This window comes from Primulina eburnea, chromosome 16, assembly GCF_022965805.1.
Source record: "Primulina eburnea isolate SZY01 chromosome 16, ASM2296580v1, whole genome shotgun sequence".
Classification (NCBI taxonomy): Eukaryota; Viridiplantae; Streptophyta; class Magnoliopsida; order Lamiales; family Gesneriaceae; genus Primulina; species Primulina eburnea.
In genome coordinates this window covers 19,206,215-19,223,029 of record NC_133116.1, presented here as the reverse complement: position 1 = coordinate 19,223,029, position 16,815 = coordinate 19,206,215, and the positions used below count along the sequence as shown (strand labels likewise).

General features: G+C 36.8%; 1 pseudogene; it reads right to left on the bottom strand.

Moving 5' to 3' along the window:
- Positions 1 to 2,638: 2,638 nt before the first annotated feature.
- LOC140816916 (heavy metal-associated isoprenylated plant protein 31-like) lies at positions 2,639 to 4,486 on the bottom strand (annotated as a pseudogene).
- Between the last annotated feature and the right edge of the window lie 12,329 nt (positions 4,487 to 16,815).

Genomic DNA, 16,815 nt, shown 5'->3' with positions numbered 1-16,815 from the left:
CTTGAGTACTCTTCTATCATGTCATGCAGTGCTTTAACCAAATCAGTTCGTGTAAATTCATTAGAGTCAAAGTCAAATACCTCCCAGATGTCGAGGTTGATTCAGTGTCTGCCATGAGACATTTGATCTTTCTGCATCGCTATCACTGGAATGAATTTATGAGTCAGAAGACTCAGAACTAGAATCTGCCTATTTTGATTTGCTTTCTTCAGCAATCATCTCTTTGCGCTCTCTTCTGGATTTCTAGTCATTCCTCTTGTATTTTTTTTCTGATCATCCTTCTTCGGCTTTGACCAATCAGCAATGAAATGCCCAAATTTTCCACAGTTGAAACACGCCATGTCACCAGGTGGTGAATCTTTCTTAAAGTTTCGGTTAGGACCCTGGTAAGCTCGGTGATTCGTCTTCATGAATCTGAAAAATTTCTTCACAAATAAGTACATAGCATCATTGCCGATCTGTTCAGCAGTCTTTTTAGATGTGCTTTCAATGTCAGTAGCAGGTTATGCACTTGGAGCAACTACAGCAGTAGCAGAGCAGAGCAGTAAGAGCCTTGGTAGGTGGATTCGATGAGGTCTCTTCTCCACTTTTCACTTCCAGTTCGAACTCATAAGCTTTTAAGTCTGCAAACAAGTCGTGTTGTTCTAACTTGTTCAGATCTTTAGATACTCTCATAGTCATAGTTTTTATGTCTCATTCCCTGGGTAAAGCTATCATTACTTTGAGTGTTATTTCTCTGTTGCCATATTCCTTTCCTGGAGCTGTCAGCTTATTTACCAAGCTGCTGAAACGTTCATCAAACTCGCTCAGAGTTTCTCCAGCTTTCATTTTGAGATTTTCAAATTTCTGTATTGCTACAGATAACTTGTTCTCCTTCGTCTGTTCATTTCCTTCACAGATTTAGACAAGCTTTTCCCAAATCTCTTTTGCAGTAGGACATATCTTGATATTACTGAAGGTATTTTGTGGAGAGTTTGTAGAGAATGTCCTTCGCAACATTGTCAAGATTAGCTTCTTTTGTCCTCACTTGTCCATTCTCCTCAGTGATTCTCAACCATCTGTGGTGCCTCCTTAGTAACAGCAATATCTGTATTTGACTTTAATAATTTTCAGGGGACCATCTATGATGACAAACCACATGTCATCATCTTGGGCTGCAAAGACGGTCTTGCATCCGGATCTTCCAGTCATCGAAATCTTCTTTGAGAACATGTGAACTTTACTGAAGTGTGCCATTTATGTTGTAAATTTTCGGAACAAGAAAAATCTGCTCTGATACCATTTGTTGGGGATCGATATAGAGTTTAGAGGGGGTGAATAAAACTTGTTTCTTTTGTTGGACTTTTTTTGCAAAAAGAGCTAGAATCTTGTTAGAGATTATAGTTTATCTTGTTCAAATGTATAACCAGCATATCACAAAAATAAGTGCGGAAACGATCTGATAGTATGGGGTGAAAAAAATAAAACAATAGGTAGTAGAACAGTGGTTGTTTCTGGAAGTTCGAAGATAAAATCTTCTACATCTCTCATTCTTCTGTTTGCATAAGGTATCACTAAAAGACTTTGGTTATTACAGTACAACACTTGTACACACCCACTTCAGTAGGGCTTATCCTTTGCCTACTGAAACTCTTAGTTTCTCAACACGATGTAAATGAATACAACAAAGTTCTGGAAAAGACGTTTATCCATATTACAAACTCTTCTCAATAAGATATAGTAAAGTGTTTAGCTTGAAGAGATTACGAAACAGCAGGCACAATATGATCTACAAAGATCGGATATTTAGAATAAAGCGTGTGCTGCTTTTGTGTATGTTGAGTTTGAAGATAAGTTGTAGTTGATGATAGCTCAAACTAGCTTTGGAATAATCGTTGCGTTGATAAAAATAAAGTTGTTTTCTATAAAGGATTTGACCCTTATATATAGAATGCTTGAATCCAATGTCTATAATAAAAAACAGCTTCTGATACTCCTGATTAAAATCAGCTTTATCACCTAAAAAAGGTACTGCAGAAAACTTCAGAGTAATCAGTCTTGTTTCATATGAAAACTAGTAAGGAGCGTTAAATGTCTTTGTACAGTATTAATGGTGCAATAAATGCTAGTACTAGGTAAAGTAACGGTAACAATTAAGACTGTAACGATCAAGTAAAAAACGTCAAGTCCTGATAAGTTATGCTTCTGCTTCTTCTAAATTCTGATTCTGCTCTTATAATTCGAGTTCTGCTTTTTATAAGCCAAGTTTTGCTTCTGTCAATTTATATTGTCTTCTGATTTAACTATTACGGTCTATTGATTTTGACTCTCATTACCACAATTAAATTAAATCTAACATTATGTGCAAAACATAGTCCAATTAAGTTCTCTATGATGAGTCGAATACTGCTAAAGTTACATAAGATTATGGTCTCCGAGACACAAACAATAACACAGAATATATACGGCACTCATATCAAAATAAATAATCCATCATCAACTTACAAATATAAATTGGTCAGGGTTCGGCAACAAAGCTACTTTCGATGGCCCATTCTGCCGGATTTATGCTTAAAATAGAGCCTATTCCCCAGGTGCAGAAACATATTGATCACAAGTATAGCAAAATAACTAAAAAAAAAAAGAAAAAATTGCACATCCAAAGAATTCAAACAGCAAAGACAATACACCAGGTGAAGTACATCACAATTGCTTTCATCAAGAAACATAAACACACATTCTAAACCCCAATAACCTCAATTAAAAAATAAAAATCTCAAAACATATTTTCACATGATAGAACAAGCATGTGGATTATCATCACTGAACATCGACGCAACCGCCTCATCCGAAGCCAAGCCACCGAGTACACCGCCGGCGTGTGGAAGAACGTGTGCACGTTTGGTGAGACAACATTTCGTGATGTTTCATAGTAATGGTTGACAATGTGAGATGGGTATTTGTAAAATGAGGAAAAATATGAGTATCCCGGATATGGCCACGGCTCCGCCGCTTTTCCGGCACGTTTGATGGCCTTGAGGACCTTCTTCTCCTCTAATCCATAGCCACTAACGGTGATCTTTTGCAACTCCATTTCTACATCTACCGCATCCACACCTGATAAATTGTGGATTGATTGGTGGATCTTTCAGAGCACAAATATATATTTTATTTATTTACATGGATGTGCAAAATGGGGAAAAAGAATCCCATTCCCGTAATGGGCCGTGAACGAAAGCCCATTACCGGAAAAGGTTGAAAAGAAACCCATTGGGTCACAATTTCAGTTCCCTTTAAACTAAAAAAAAAAAACCAATTTTATTTAGAATTAAATTTTAAATGGAATATGTGAAAACACCTCACGCCCCCTTCCAATTAAGAATATTACTTTTGAGTGGGTCTTATGTGAGACCGTTTCACGGATATTAATCTGTGAGATGAGTCAACCCTACCCATATTCACAATAAAAAGTAATATTTTTTCATAGAAGACCCAAATAAGAGACTTGTCTCACAAATACGATCCGTGAGACCATCTCACACAAGTTTTTACCTACATTATATATAGCTAGCAAGAATTTTAAATTATCTTTATCGACAATGCCATTTAGGATATAACATAGAAATATTTTATGCAAGATCCCTATACAATTGCAGGTAGTTAAAAGCATTAATAATATATTTTTCCTGAATAGTATAATTATTTGACGTAAAATAATTTTTTTGATTTGATGAATTTATTTAATTAAATTTAATACTTTCCGTCTTTCTAATTATTTTTAAAAATTATTTCATCTTTCTTTTATACTTTTTTAATATGCTTATAATAAAAACACACCTCAAATAGTGTGGACAGCCTCGGTTAAAAAGCAGGAGTAATATCATTCTTATTTTGAAATTCAAATCTCTAAACACCAACTATTTACACCAACCCAAAATAGGTACATTCATTATAAAAATATCTAATTAAACCCGGGAAAAAGTAGAGAAAAAAATGCAGACAAGAACTTATGATGAAACTTTTGTCTTTCAAAATCAATGGATCATTTCAAGAAGATGATTCGGCAGAGTTTGAAAATTGTAAAAAAAAAAAAAAAAAAGTGATTCTCCAATTTTCTTTGGTTATTTTGCAAACACTCCCTAATGTGTGTCACTTACCTTTAAGCTTGAATAGGGATTTTCTAAGCTTTGTAGCACACCCTTCACAGTCCAAGTTAGGAACTCTAACCTCCACCATCTTCCAAAAACAAAAACAAAACGCCCCATTTGTCAAGATTTGCAAGAATATAATGATAATAATAAAGATGTAAAACGACAGCATTAAGTAAAAACTTACAGACATCTTGGTATATATATGTTACAGTACTACTGCAGCACCAAGAAATATGATAAAGGAGATAAATTTCTCTCTGAAAATGGATGGAAAGGGGTCAGTCGGGAGAGGTTTAATAGAAAGTGTGGAAGAAACCCTTGCTTTACTTTATATAAAAAGAGTTTTCCCTTTAGGTATTAAGTTGGGGCGAGCAACATTTTGAATAATGGACTTCTCATTAGTTTGTTTGGTGTGATATCTTTAGGATTTCTTAAAACATAAAATTATATTTCCTTCAAAATTGAGGAAGGAAAATTAAATGATTGCATGTTTCGAAAGTTGTTTGGTGAAGCGTGAATTGAAATGATTATTTCATTAATTTATGGGACAAACAATTAATTTCAAAAATTAAATATATATACTTGTAGTTTATTATTTTACAAAAAAGCTAGCTAAGCTAGTATCAAATTGGGCAAAGCCATGTAAAGTGTTGGCTTATTGTGCGTATTCTAAGTAGTCGATTTTTTTAATTTTTTTTTTGAACTTTTAGTCATTTTCTAGTCAGAAAACATAAAAATCATTAGCATATCACATGTCATATTAGCAATATTCTCTATAAAAAAAAATAATTTTACAAACATCAAATTTTGATTAATAAAAAATTCCAAAATAAATAGATATCACATTAAAAGAGCTTTTTTTAATGTCAATCTTGTAGGCTTGAATGATTTTGAATACGTTGGGTTTTGAAATAACAAAACAAGAGGGGTCACGCGTGAGCTGGGAGAGCGTGCGTGAATTGATTGGCCTTGCAATTTAATGTGATTTCCCACTTCGAACCAACAGAAAAAAACTGCATGAGTGCCCTTTACTATGCTAAATAAACTATTAAAAAAATCATTTTATTTTTGTGTAAGTTGGTGACAACTGTAACTATCTAGTTTTTTTTTTTTTAAAACTTAATTCGGCAAACTCGATGTTGACAATGAATCGTATACATTATTATTAGTCAAGCTGGTATTCACTTACCACTAACTCAGATATCGTCGTCTATGGTATATTTTTTTATGAAACTATATAAATCTTGGATGAAAAAATCTATTTATTTGGCCAGGGGCTTACCTTTAATATGGCAAAGGTTGGTATATTCTGGCAACTATTATTTTTTTATATGACAATATGGTTTTTACGTATAAATTTTTTTTTTTTTGTAAGAAAAATTTTAGAATTGCCTACAAGAAAATTTTATTCAAGTTTTCGTCCACATGTTTCTAAAATTCTAGTAATTTTAAATATTCGTTAGCATAATGATAAGATCGGGTAAAGGTGAAAGAGTTTTTAGAAGAGGGTTGAATAAACACTGACAATTTTCACAACATTTTCTCTTTTTATGAGTCAGTTTAGTGATAAACTGATACTCGAGAATTTTGTAAATCGATATTAATCAGTTAACAATAAAAGTACGGAAATAAATTGACTGATGGATAGAATAAAACTGAAATAAGAAGACACAAGATTTTATGGATGTTCGGATATTTCAAATACTCCTACGTCACCCCTTCTATCACAAAAAATAAGATATTTATTAAAAGACTTTGATCGGTACAAAGAGTTGTACATACCTACCCACTTCAGTTTTGGATTTAACAATGCCAAACTGAAACTCTTAGTTACGAACCAATTTACAATACTCAATTGGACTGAAATAATTTAGCGCAACTGACCTTTTCAAGATCAAGTATTATAATAATAACAGTTTGTGCTTGTAAGCTCGAAGGATAGTCTTGAATGCTATGAATGTATACAATAAGCGTGAACTTTGACATTTGAAAAGATTTCAGCAAAGTAACAGCTCGGTTGATAGAATAGTATATCGATCGGGTTGATTCACACACACTCTATTTCTCAGCTTCTCTTCTCTGCCATTTATAGACTTTTCCTCCAAATGTAATATTGAATATAATTTGAAACTTTATATCCGTTGTTTTCCATGTCAACATTCTTCTGACAATCGTACACTGCAGCTTTTGCGATCCCACTACTTTTGCAGTCAGCTTTTTTTATAGTTGTCGATTGAACGTCCTTTTTCCTTAACTGATGACGTGTACTGCTGAAATATCAGCTGATAGGATGTAGCTGATAAGCTCACAACTGATTGTAGTAGATGATCAGTTCCAAATGATCAGTCAGTTGTCTGCATAGTTCAGTTTGCTAGTCCAGTTGCCTTAGAAAATCCATGTACTCATCTTCAGTTATAGGCAACCGATAGTTTGTGTATTTTATATCAGTTTCTATCAGTCTTCTTGATCAAGTAGTTCAATCTACTAAGCGCTTAGTTTGTCAAACTTCCGAAATTCAGTTTCCAACAATTTCCCCTTTTTTGGTGTTTGACAAAACTTAGAAAATATGAGCTGATCAACTGAACTCATTGTAGATAAAATAACCTTTTATTGACAATTATTCCAATGTACAGATTCGTACAAAGAATGAAAGAAAAAATAATCTTCTAACTGACTAAAATAATCTTCAAAAATATGCCAAAAATTTTCTATTTTTGCATGGGTCTCTTTGTAGATTGCTCGTGCTGATCTTTTCCTTCTTCTCCCCCCTTTTTGTCAAACGCATCAACATTTTTGGATAACATACGAACATCCGAGGAGAAGTTTGATACTGCATTCATCAGAATTTCTTGCAGCAAATCCATTCTTTTTGAGACCATGTTTTCCAAAAAATCAAGGCGTCTTGTGAACAATGCTTGAGTTTGGAAGTGTGCTTCAGCTGACACTCTATCTTTTCTAAGTTCTTCCATTTGGAAAAATAGAGAAGTTACATCCTTTATGATTTGTTGTAGTCTTCCCATAGTGTGCTCCTTTACATAGTTGAGCTTCATAGTATGCATAAATTTGGTTGACTTGATGTCAGAAATGAAAGTCATTACACTGACAAGGTTGGTCTGAATGGCCTGAATTTCTTTGACCATTGATTTAGTTTCTATTGATATACCAAGATACATGGCTCCAGAGATTTCTGGTTCCTGCTCCCTGTTTCCTTGATTAAAGATCACCAATGCCCTGTCAGTTGTTTCAGTTCCAATACTACCATTTCTGAAATACCGTTTGGTATAGCTTCCTAGTGAAGCTGTGGAGGAGAAGAGAGATTCGGAACAACATTGGAACTTGAAGACTCTGTAGTTGGTTGATCAGCTGAAACAGTAGTTGGTTCTTCACTTAGCTGCTCAGATGATTCAAAAATTGGTTCTTCAGTTGTTTGAACAACTGAAACTGTGGTTGGTTTTTTCAGCTGGCACCTCTTAAGATTGTATCAAGTGCAGCTGAGCCTCTTCAATTATTGTTGGAACGACTTGTCAGGGCAAATGACTGAACTGGTTCTTCAGTTTATGTGATAACTGCCTGTTCATTTGGAGATTTAACTGGTATTGCTCGCAAAGGAGTAGCCTTGATCGGCTGTTCAGCTCCAGATAGTATCAGCCTGTCAGTTGGGATGGTGCTCAGAACAATTGCTAGTTTCGTCTTGATAGTTCTGGGCTTCTTGGCGATTTTAGGAGAGGGAGTCTTCTCAGAATCAGTTTCACTGACAATTAATTTGCGTTTGATTGTCTTCTTCTGAATTGTCTTCTTGGCTTTCTTGACTGATTTGGGAGCTTCCTTCGTCCCAATCTCTTTTTTCACCTTAATGAATTGTTCAGGAGAGATTTCCAGCTTGAGTTTCGGCAGCTGAACACTCTTTGACATTGAAAATCTTGAACTTGGATGGCCTCTCGTAGGAGTAACCCACCAAACCCTTGCTTTTCAGAAAATAGCTGTGCGGCACTGCAAATCCTTTTGATTGTTTCGATGACTGAAACATGTTTTTGAGAAGGTTGAGGATGATACATTTCCATTGCTATTTTTCTAGCCATGATAGCAGTCATGACTTGAAATTTTTCCAGTGTGAGAGCAGCAAAAGATCCTGCTTTGGCGAGTAGCCCTTTGGCCACGATGTAAGCCAGTAACTAGATTTCTGGCTTCAGTTCTTTCTTGGGGTCGGAAACCTTGATTTTTCATCTATCAGCAGATATGTGGTGTCATATCTTAACGAGTAATAATGTCCCTGCTGGGGACAAGATCGGCGGTATGAAAAGAGTCAGACTGATCTCTAACAGATATGATGTTGTACAATAGATAGACAAACATCTCTTCAAACTCATGGGTCTAACATCTAGGCCTATTATCACTCAAATTGAAAGGTTTAGAAAATTCGAACTATGTGACTTTACTGCATGCAATCTAAGGTTTTCATAAAATATGTGTTTAATTCTTTTTAATGCATTAACTGCATGATCATGACATGGATAGGTGTTTTCGTTCATGGTTTGTTCAGATTTCATTTACTAGGGTTCTTAACAGTATTTCGCGCTCGAATGAGTAACGGAGACCGGTGACAATTAAGGAAAAATATTTTTATTAAATAATATTTTTAATTATTTAATATTTGATGTATATATGTTAGATTTTCGAAAATGGGTTTTCGTAAAATATTTTTACTCATCACGTCATATTTTAAACCGGTGCGCAAATTTTAACAAGTCGAAGGACTTTTTGATGGTTCGAGCAATATTTTCAAAAATGTACCAAAACGAAATATTTTACGTGAGTGTTTTTGGGCTTAATTAGACTATTTTAATACATAATGGGCCTAAATTCCTTCTTAATCTCATTATTTTTAATTAAAGGGTCATTATACTAATTATATTACACCTACTCTACCTCCCAAAACCCTAACCACCCTACTCTATCATTTGGCCGTCTCCTCCCCTTTTCAGCAGCTTTTCCTCTTGGTTTCTCTCAAGCTTTTCAAAGGAACTCCTCCTTATCCCTCCGGTGCCCGTACTACGCGATTATATTGAGGTTTTCGAGAGTAAATACGCAAAGGCACACCCTATAACTCGTTTTTCTCATCATTCACATCATTATATGTTGATTTGTATGTTTGTGCATGATAAATTCTTAAATATATCATCTTGCAATGGTTTTACACGATTTTGACACCAAAAATTGGATACACTTGGTCATGATGCTCACGTTTTTCATTGTGCATGTAAGGGTATGCTAGATCACAGTGTTTAAGGGCTGTACAAGTCAAGATCGGAGGTGTATAGGTGCTGGAGTCTGATCTGGATCGAGTCATGGGACGGCCGATCGTTTATTTCCTAGACCTAGGGTTTTCTTGGCTAGATCAGGAGCAATGAAGAGGGCAACTGGGCATGGATTGGTTCCGACCGTGGTTCAGACCTTGGTGGATCCATGAAAAGGCTAGGTAGGGGCCGTGAACAGCTGGACACAAGGGTAGAGGCGATGTGAAGGTTAAAGGGTTAGTCGGGTCACTTCTTGGTGAGGCCGAGAAATCCACGTGCGTGGGGCTGTAGTCGTGATTAAGGTTGGTCTAACAAGGAGTCCACGGCTTGATCTTGGTCCTAGGATAGTTGGTTAAGGGCTGGTCATGCTTGTTAGGGTCTAGAATCGAGTTTTTAGAGGCTAGGTGCACTAGGGTTTGAAGCTTGAGACGAGCAGAAAATTCCAGTAAGGTGCAGCTGAATTTAGGGGGTTCTAAATGGCTATGATTTTGTTGTTTAGGGGCTGGCAGGGTGTGAATAATTCATGGTTAAAATTTGATAAAGTCTAGTTAAGTTTCGGGTTGATTCGGGTTAAAACCGGAACCTCGATCCAATTTTTAAAACGATTCATAAAAGTTACTGAATGGGCCCAAGTATACGTCTAAGAAATGGTTATAAATATGTTTTGAGGTGTTTTATTAAGTCTAGTTGGCTTCGGATCAAAATTTTTAGGTCTAGGGTAAAATGGTCAATTAGGGTTTCCTGGAGCAAAATTGTCATTTTGCACCTGAATCGAGTTAGCAGTCCTGGCAGCACCTTGATCACCAAAATTGCATGTTTAAAATGTATATATTAATATGAACAAGAATTTATATGAAAATACGGAAAATACTTTGCATGCTTGATTTTAAGAAAATGTACGTATATTCATGATTTTTATAAGTGATGAATACGATCACATGTTTTTGAAGGAGGGGAGTTGGTTGTGACTAATACGAACAGGAACACGAACATGTAAGGTCAGGACTCAATGGATGGGTAAAATTGTCTTTAATGTTTCTCCCGCCGAGTATCACGGTTATACATAGATGTATCCATCGAATTAGAGCTGATACAAAAGCCACAACTAATGAAATGAATTCAATAAAAGAAAATGAACATGTATATGTTGATATGATGAGATATGTTATGGATACATTTATGCTTTGACAGGTTATGTTTAAGTTCATACTTTCAAGATCATGAAATGTATTTTAATTACAGTACTTTTACTGTTGCATGTTATGTATATGTACTTGTTATAATAGTTCAGTTGTGTTGAGTCTTTAGATTCACTAGGTGTGAATGATGCAGGTGAGCAAGATGATGTGGAGACAGGAGGCGCAGAAGACTGAGTAGACAGAGCTGGGAGTGCGCACGCTAACCCTAGGACCTTCTGTTTTCCACACTATATGTTTATGAGTCAGGAGTGAAACATTGTTTATTTGATAAATTTTACATCTTTTTACATGTTGATGGTTTGGCAGAGTTTTGACTGTTACATTTGAGTTCTTTTACAGCAGTAGTTTAGGAATTTGATGATGTTAAATTATTTAATTGCAATATTTTTATTCAATAGTTGAATGATTCTTTTTAAATGCATGTGTTGGAGCAATTTTTTAAAATAGCTTACAAAAAAATATTATTTTAGTAGTAGAATTTACAGTTGGTATCAGAGCAAGGTTCCTGTAAGGGTTGTGCAATTTCCAGCTTCAAAAGCTCAGTCATCAAGTCTCAAGTCTGTAAGTTTAAATGTTTTAACTAGCTTAATGCTATCACCTTCATGTTTACATGATATATACTTTACAGTATATGTTTAGTTGTTTATATGTTTTAAGGATTAAATGATTGAAAACTAGATTGAATTGCATGATGTTTTACGTTTAGAATTTGGACAGTATTCAAATATTTTGCCTCCTAGACGATCCCCTAGCACCGACCGGCAGGATGATAATCCTGGAGGCGATAGAGGCTTTCCACCACCACCACCACCACCACCTGGAGATACATCTACCCGTGTTCTGGAGGGTATTGGTAGATTGATGGAGCAGGCTCTGAGACCCCAGACTGACATCTATGAGCAGTTCATGCGGCTCAACTCGAAGAAGTTCGGGGGTAATACTGACCCATTTGTGGCGGAGGGTTGGATACGGTAACTGGAGCTGCACTTCCAGTATTTGAATATGAGAGATGGAGACAGAGTTAGGTGCTCCTCGTACATGCTGAGGGACGATGCATCCCTTTGGTGGGAGGGAGCAGCACACGGGGTGGATTTGGATACCCTTACATGGAATCGGTTCAAGGACATATTCTACAATAAGTATTTTCCAGCTGATGTGAGGGGACGCCTGACACGAGAGTTTATGAGTCTTTGACAGGGGGATTTTTCTGTGACAGATTTTATCAGGATATTTGATATGGGCTGTTACTTTGTGCCCCTTATTGCGAGAGACAAGGCTGAGAAGTTGAGGAACTTTATGGATGGCTTCAGACCCATTGTATGTCGGGATGTTATGTTGATGAGGCCGGCTTCCTATGATGCTGCCATCGCTTGTACTTTTCAGGCGGAGCAGGCCCTGAGGTATATTGATGCGGAGATGCAGCGGAAGAGGCATCAGGCCCAACAGAGCTCACAGCCGCAGAAGAAATATGTAATGACCTGAATCCTTGTTTTGAATGAAATATTAATTAAGAGATAATTAATGAGTTTTTAGTTAAGTATTATTAAGGAATTGCTAATCGGGATCAAGCTGTTGGGATCCACCAAATTTTAAAAGGGATAACCGATCTACTTCAGATTACATTATCTCGAGAAATCCAACTAGACAAATGAGATTCTGACACGTGGCAGATAAGATTGATTCGGATTTTTTGAAATAGTCCGGATGCAGCCTATAAATAGAAGTCGAATTCTTTTGTTTTCTTCACCGCATTGTTCAGAGAGAGTTCTAGTTACACCTTAGGTTTTCAAGCTAGTATCTAGGGCACTTTGGTGTCGAGATGTTTCGGAGCTAGTATCGACTCGAAGAGGGGTCGGTGAACTGAGACCGAGACATCATCAGCGGGCTAACGACGGACGCAGGTATAATCCTAAATCCTTATATAGTGATTTAAGGATCATTAGGGAGCTTGTAGCATGTTTGATCTGGTTTGTTCGTTATTTCATTATGTTGGTATTGTCTAGGTTAAGAGCTTTCTGTCAGATTGTTTCAGTGAGATACATGATGTAATGACTGAGATATCCAAGCGTAGTATACACACTTATATGCTGCATATTTATCTTTTTCATGATACATGTTTTACTGCTTTGGCATATTATAAATGACATACCATGTTGAGCCTGATATCTTTTGAGATATACCTCGTTTGTTGGGGTCGCTCAGTCTTATTCTGTATTGTGGACGATGGGATATCGAGAGCTATAGTGTCTGACGGGTCCCGCGGGCTCTGATGACCTGGACATTGTAGGTCCACGTCTTGATGATTAGTGTGGGAGCCAAAACATGCCTAGGGAACATCAGAGACTACACACTCAGGCGCCTCTAGAATGAGCATGAGATTCATGACTTGATCCTTTATATCCGAGAATATTGCATTTCGCATGCATCATATCAGTTTGTATACTCGTACATTCTCGTATTGGGCGATTGTCGCTCACGTCCTTGTTTTCATCTTGGGCACCCCATTCCCCGGGGCAGGTCTTAGGTTGGACGGCTCGGACAACCAGGGCAGTGGCTAGAGTAGTTGGGTTTTCGTTGATGATCCAGTGGAGGTTTTCTGTGGTTTATCATTTTCTCGTTCAGAATTATGTTTTCGTTATGGTTGTATTAATGTTTAAGACTGCTGTTATTGTTCTGTTTTTGTTTGGGTTGTAAGATGACTAAGTATTTGGTTTCCGCTATTTAATTGTTGTTATTAAGCTTTGATTTTGTATGTTTTTTAGTCTGTTTAGTAGTGGCTCGGGTTACTCCTAAGCCAGAGGAGAGACATCCCTGTAAGCAGTGCAACCGGTTCCGCTACGGTAAATGTATGTAAGGGACTTTCAAGTGTTTTATCTGCAAGGAAGAGGGCCACAAAGCTGCTGACTACCCTTGGAACAAGGGCCATACCACTGGCAGAGCCTATGTGATGCATGTCGAGGAGGTGGAGGCTAAGCCAGACTCGACACTGATTACCGATAACATTTTTGCTTAAAATTTTTATTTATCGCCTCGATTGCATTGAATATTATGTGGTATGATGGAATCACTTTTGTGATTGAGAACATAGAATAAAGTATGTTGCATGTTCTAACAGGGAACGTAAGGGTTGAATTGAATTAATTAAGAGTATTAAGGGTCAAATTACAATAACCGAAAAGTGTAGGGACCTAATTGCAACAAAACGAGAGCTTAGGGGCTGATATGCGAATTCGCGATAAATTGAGGGGTTTTTTTTTTTTTGAATTTTTGAGATTTTTGGGATCAAATTAATGATTTTTGAAAAAAAAAAGGGCTAAGTTGAAGAAAATTCGAAACTTTAAGGCTGAAATTGCAATTTCCGAAAAATTTCTAGGGGTAAATTTTGTAATTTTCGAAGGATTACTAGTACTAAAATGGAGATTTTCGAGAATTTTGGATAATTATTGATAGAAAATTACCTTAAGTTTCAACACGATTGGATTTGATGATATGTTTTGTCTCAAGAAGGATATTTATTTCAAGTGTAGCCACGTATGCATTGCTAGATTCTGGGGCTACACATTCATTTATATCCGAGACATTTGTCAAGCGACTAGGGATCATAGCAGAGGCCATGAACTTGGGATTCAGAGTTTCGATTCCTTCAGGCGATCAGATTTTTACCTTGCAGATAGTGAAGAGTTCTTCTGTTGAAGAAAAATGTGGTACAGATTGATTTGATTGTTCTACCATTGCCTGAGTTCTAAATTATTCTGGTTATGGACTGGATTTCTTCAAACGGAGCTGCGATAAATTTTTGACGGAGGTCAGTATCTGTCCAACCGCCGTCGGGAAGCCATTTATTTTTGAGGCAGCTAGACACCAGCAGATGCCACACATCATTTCTTGCATCTGTGTGTGAAAATTTATGAGGAGAGGCTGCCAAGCATTTCTGGAGAGTATTGTGGCAGTGACTGAGCTAGTCAGTCAGAGACTATAGGATGTCGAGGTGGTTAGAGATTTTCTCTTTGTCTTCCCGGACGATGTTTCAGGCATTCTACCAGATAGGAAGGTGGATTTTTCTATTGAGCTGATGCCGAGTACAATGCCGATTTCTAAGGCACCCTATCGTCTAGCACCTGCAGAGATGAAGAAGCTGGAGGATCAGATTCAGGACTTGTTGGGCAAGGGTTTCATTCGCTCGAGTTTTTCTCGATGGGGCACACCGGTACTTTTTGTGAAGAATAAAGACGATAGTATGCTGCTCGGCATAGATTACAGAGAACTGAACGGGGTCACAGTCAAGAACAAATATCCTCCGCCTAGGATTGAGGATCTATTTGACCAGCTTCATGTGGCATCAGTATTTTCAAAGATAGATCTCCGATTAGGATACCACCAGCTGAAGGTGAGAGAGTCTGATGTGAACAAGACGACTTTCAGGATGCGTTATGGGCACTATGAGTTTATGGTGATGAACTTCGGACAGACAAATACTCCAACGGTCTTCATGGATCTCATGAATCGCGTGTTTTAGTCGTATTTGGATCAGTTCGTCATAGTTTTCCTAAACGAAATCCCGATCTATTCGAAGAGCGGAGAGGAGCACAATCAGCATTTGAGGACCACGCTACAGACCTTGCAGGACAGACGACTGTATGCCAAGTTCAGCAAGTGCGAGTTCTGGCCAGACAGAGTGGCATTCTTGGGCCACATCCTTTCCAGGTATGGAGTCGAGGTGGTTTCCAGCAAAGTTGAGGCAGTCTGAGATTAAGAGTATGACAGAGATCCGCAGTTTCTTAGGTCTAGCTGGGTATTACAGGGAGTTCATCCAGGGTTATTCTTCAATTGCGGTGCCATTAACCGTCTTGATGAAGAAGAACGTGAAGTTTGTTTGGGGATCAGACTGCCAGGAGAGCTTTGATAGACTGAAGCAAGCATTGTGTTATGATCGGTTTGGAGGTTTAAAGTGTTTAGAAAGAAGGTGGGTTTGAATAAAAACTTTGAGATTTTCAAATCTTTTTCGATAAAGATTAATCAGTTTAGTGAAAAATTGAATTCAAGAATCTTCTTGTCTATGTCAATAAGTTAACTAGTATTAGTGCGGAAATAAACTTACTGACAGATTGAATACTCAAAGAATAACTGAAATAAAGAACACAAAGATTTTACGGATGTTCGGAGACTTCAAATGCTCTTACGTCACCTCTTCTATATCAAGGTTAGGTTTTCACTAAAAGACTTTGATTGATTACAGAAACTGTAATAACCCACTTCAGTTTGGACTTAGACACTGCCAAACTGAAACTCTTAGTTATATCACACTTTATTAGTAAACAACTGATTTTCTTTCTTAGCACAACTGATCTTAAGAGATCAAATACAACAGTTTAATGTGCTAGTAATTTTTCTCATTAATAGCCTGAAGGCAATATATATTTCTGTTGAGTGTGAGATTTTCTGTAAAATATCGTAACTGAACTTTATTATTATTAGTCAAGCTGGTATTCACTTACCACTAACTCAGACATCGTCGTCTATTGGTATTTTTTATGAAACTATATAAATCTAGGATGAACAAATCTAATTATTTGGCCAGGGGCTTACCTTTAATATGGCAAAGGTTGGTATATTCTGGCAACTATTATTTTTTTATATGACAATATGGTTTTTACGTATAATTTTTTTTTTTTGTAAGAAAATTTTTAGAATTGCCTACAAGAAATATTTTTTCAGGTTTTCGTCCACATGTTTCTAAAATTCTAGTAATCTTAAATATTCGTTAGCATGATGATAGGATCGGGTAAATGTAAAAGAGTTATTACAAGGGTGTTGAATAAATACTGACAATTTTCATAACATTTTTGCTTTTTATGAGTCAATTTAGTAATAAACTTATACTCAAGAATCTTGTAAATCGATATAAACTACAAGAAAAACGGCATACGACAACGGATTTTATCCGTTGTCGTAGCCTTTTTAAAACTGTTGTAACTGAGGGTGTTGTTGAAAGTCCGTTCAACGACAACGGTTTTTACCCGTTGTGGTAGGTAGAATTTGCGACGGTTGTTCAACACCGTCCCTAATAATTTTAGCGACGGGTTTATTCCAAACCGTCGCTAATTAGCGACAGTTAAGTCAACCCGCGCTAATTAGCGATGGTTAAATCAACTGTCGCTAACTTAGCGACTGTCTTTGTATAATAATCGTCGC